This window comes from Siphateles boraxobius, unplaced genomic scaffold (genome assembly GCF_051911475.1).
Source record: "Siphateles boraxobius isolate OS27281-9 unplaced genomic scaffold, OSU_SipBor_1 1, whole genome shotgun sequence".
NCBI classification, from domain to species: Eukaryota; Metazoa; Chordata; class Actinopteri; order Cypriniformes; family Leuciscidae; genus Siphateles; species Siphateles boraxobius.
In genome coordinates, this window is record NW_027508699.1 from 11,360,140 (window position 1) to 11,364,889 (window position 4,750).

Genomic DNA, 4,750 nt, shown 5'->3' on the forward strand with positions numbered 1-4,750 from the left:
GAATGAACCTTCACTGTCAGGCTGTGAAATACTGGACTTTGGAAATACAAATGCTGACATCTTGTGGTTAAACAGGTGAACGCGCCTGATCAGTGTATTAACGCTGCCTGGTCAATAGGAAAACACCTGTCAACGCACGGTGTGCAGGGGCGGAGTGGCAATCGGGAGAGTCGGGATTTTTCCCGGTGGGCCGGTAGTTTTTCGAGGCTGCGAGGGCCGGTCTGATAATAGTTATACACTGCTTATTGTCTGCTTCTTAGTTCTTAGCAACTTCATCCGGCGGCCTGGTGTGCGGCCACTGCCCGCTGGTCAAACTGTAGGCCTACAGCGTCTTTGCTCAACCCGTAAATAAATGCATCGATCCGCAAACTCAGTTTCAGATCTTAAATGGTCTGGTGGGAGATCTTTTGCCAAGCGTGTCAGAGGTTACGGGTTCCGATTCCGCACCCGTATAGTTTTTTTTTCTCTCTCATCAAAACTGAATATGTTCATCAGTGGTTATATCAAGCAGGGACACGTGTGTGTACATTAACTGCATTTTATTTTGTGATTTCACCATAATGAATAGAGAGTCTTCGCAACAGCGATAGATTAAAGCGCGCGTCAGAGTGAAGACTGCGCGCGCTGCGCGCCACAAGAGAACACTGTATCCATGACAACCGATCGCCGCGGCAACGAGCGCTCAGCTTGATTTAAAAAAAACAAACACATTTTAGCGCTAGATCTCTTATTTAATAGCGAACTAAATGAATGCTCTGCTAGTTAACTGGAGATGATTTATTTATTTGTATTAGTACATCCGTGCCTCAATGTTTCAAAAAGTGGTGGGGGACAACATCGATCCTGAGAAAATGTGGTGGGACACGACTTCACTGGATCTAAACAAATCAATCTAACTATAACTAGATTTGACCAGATTTGGCTTTCTTAATCTATTTAAAATAACTTTGCAAGGGTTTTTGATTTCACTTTGAATTATAGAAATGGCAAATTGATAGATTCATTGTTCTGATATTTTTTAAAATAGAAAACAAATGATTTAATATAGGGCAGATTAAAGATATTGCCAATCTAGACAATTGCACTAATATAAGGGTTGTCTATATTCTAATTTAATTAATATCATTCATTAATGAATTAATATGACAATATTAAATGTTTTTAATCATCAATCATTTTGTAGTTCTAGTGGTTTGGATATATTACCATTGGGCTGTATCACTGCAGAACCTGATTTCACCAAGTAGGGTACATCATGTTCCTGGTTCAACATCTTTTTTGATCCTGGAACAACATTCCAATAAACCTTTCAGATTTGAGGGACAAGTTTACAGTTTATGTCAAGTTTAGGCTTACAATCAGGGTTAGGGGCTTCACATCAGTGTCATTCAACTATCATTTCCCTCTGGTTGTAGGGACAACGTATAGGGATATAATTAGGAGGAATACATTTTCAGACAGGAATGTTGTTCCATAATCAACAAAATATGTTGACCCAAGAACATGCCTAACTCGGAAAAATCAGGACATGCTTTATCACTTTAGCTTTAAACCTGCATTGTCTTTTTGCTGGGTTTTGTCATAACATGACGAACACCTAGTCTGCCGATCTGTCTGAACCTTCACCATTTATAGAGACAAGAATGACCTTAATGTTCTTTTTATGTTCTTTTGGCTCATGGGCCTACCTCTCAAGGTGTTGAGAGACTTGCGTCATCCCCCTAAACTTGATTGTGATGTGACTATAAATAAGTGCACACAATAACACAACAAATGGATGCACTTATTGACACACTATGCTTTTTTTATGGTAGAAACAGGTGAGGAGATTCTGTCTCAGAACACACTGTACCTATTGAGTTTTATCTCATTACTTTAGGGGACTGTGAAACTTGTTGTTCCACAGTTCATTTTTTTGTCAATTCGACCTCAAATCAGCATAGCAGCCCCCTTCTGAGCCGAAGAAAGAAGAGGGAGAAATGGAATGAGAACACAGGACCGACACAATACGAAGAAAGAATGATTGTTCCCTTAGAAAAATGTTAGCTTGATAACAGCAGGATGCTAAACGCTGCTAAATGAAGCCAATCAGTTATAATTGTTGCTTTTTCACTGAAGCTAACATACCCATCATGCATTAGAGGCTTAAACTGGGAGATTTTGTTACATGTCCTTGAGAAATGAGTAGGCAAAAAAACACAAAAAAAACCACACATATATATATATATATATATATATATATATATATATATATATTTCCAGCATGATTTAGTGTTGATTTGGATTTACTGTTAAAACAGCATTGTATAATTATTTTCTCCATTTTTATACTTTAATGAGTTTTGGTTTTTAACATTTGTTTAAATATTTATTTTAATAATTTTGTTGTTGTCATTACAATATATATATATATATATATATATATATATATATATATATATATATATATATATATATATATATATATATATATATATATTTTACATTAATATTTGAATAAAAAATCCCCCTCCCATATTTGGTGTTTTTATTTAAACAAACAATAACTGAGAGTAAAGTTAGGGATAAAACAGTAAAAACCCCTAGCTCAGTCCACCTTCCTGCAAACAGATTTATGAGGACTCCTCATCGTCAGCTCATAATGTTTTTGGGAATGGAGGCTACAAAGGATCCACAGTCATGTGAAACAATAGAGGCGGAAAACACTGGTCATTTCTCTGAAAACTGGCCCTTCCATATAAGTCGTTCCTCTATTGTGTCTGCATGCTCAAGTCTAACTTCACCACCATGTTCTATAAATAGACCTGAGTTATGAATATCTTACACGGGGAGGTGAGTGTAGGATATGTCACCCTAAACACCGGCAGTGACTAAACATAGCAGTATTTACTGCAAATAGTTTCTGTAAGTCAGCCTGTTGACGCTGTTGTTTATTTCAGTAGCACTTACAATAATCAAACTGCTAAAATAGTAAGTGCACCACATCCTTGGTTAACTTTAGAAGAAGGAAATGTCCTCTTACTGTAAGAGAGAGGCCCAGGATCCATTTACCACTGGCAGTGTGAACTCACTGTCTAGGAATCCACAGTCCAGTTTTATTATAATAACATTAAAATCAATCAATCAATTGTGGAAATGGTGAACTTTTTCAGGATTCTTTGATGAATAAAAAGTTCAATGAACAGCATTTATTACATGTATTTATTACATTTAATAAAGCACTTATTAAATAGAAATCTTTTGTAACAATATAAATGTCTGTCACATAATTTAACCCCTTAGCTGTCATCCCCCTTTTGATAATTGACATTAAAATGCAGTATACAAACCTAAATGGTTGTAATTCAAGAATGCTTTGGAATATAGACCTAAGTTTGGTCTTGTTTTAAAGAAAACAATCGGCAGATTATTACTGAAGTGAAAGCACTTCCAAAAATTAAAGTATGAAAAAGTTATGGAAGTTAAAATTTACAGTAAATCAAATATACTTTATTAATATATTTTTTTTTAATATAAAATAAATATTTTACAAAATATTTTTTACTATAAAATTACTATAAAATGAAAGCTATATATCTAACCAAGTTGTGTTCCAAATTTAAAGTTGATATCACAAAAATTGAAGTTCCCATGAGATTTTGTTTAGGCGTTATACCAAAAACAGCCACCGGGTGCCATTGCATTCCATTGAATTTAATTGTATGCATTCTGCCATAACAAATTAATACATTTCTATCCAAATATCACTTCTGTCACTAAATATGGAACCTTGAGACTCAGACCTTTCTGACAATATGTGTTTTGTCAAGATTAGAACATTTTTGATAATAAATTATGAAAGATGATGCCCAAAAGGGGAGGGGCCTAATAAAAAAATTCCGTTTCTATGGTAACGCAACGTCCAATTTCAAAACGGTTTTTACAGGATGAATTCTGAGTTCGTAAGCTTTCAAATGATACCTAATTTATGATAACTACTAAAATATGTGATATAATAATAATAAAAAATTCTATATATATATATATATATAATATATAATATACTTTTGAGGACTTTTTACTTTACTTTTTAAAATATAATTTTATCTTTTTTTATTGACAAATACTAGATTATGTTTTATTATGAACTTTTAGGATTAAAAAAAACAAAGTTTCAGTTATTAAAAGTGTGTACGTCGACTTTTTGTGACAAAGGTCAGAAACTCCTGTAATGACGTCGATTTTTTGAGGTGCACTCTTGTCATAAATTCATATATTACTGTTCATACAAAATTTGTAAGAAAAAAACAGCGCTAAAATATCTATTCAGGAGTCTTAGACCATTCCAACGATATATAGTTTGTCATGATTAAATTAGAATTTAATAGTAATATTTTGAAGTAAATTTCGGTTGCCCGTATACGGGCAAGTGACAGTTATGCTTGATGAATAAAAGTATTAATTTTTCTCTTTTTTTTAATCTTACCACAAATGTTTGAATGGTTTCCACAAAAATATTAAGCTGCAAATAGTGTTTTCAACATTGATAATAATATTAATAATAAATGTTTCTTGAGCAGCAAATCAGCATATTAGAATGGTTTCTGAAGGATCATGTGACACTGAATATTGGAGTAATGATGCTGAAAATTCAGCCTTGTCATCAAGGAATAAATTACATTTTTAAATGTATTAAAAGAGAAAACAATTATTTTTAATTATTAAACTACAATGAAAAAAATGTAATGTTTCCAAACTTTTAACAGTTTTG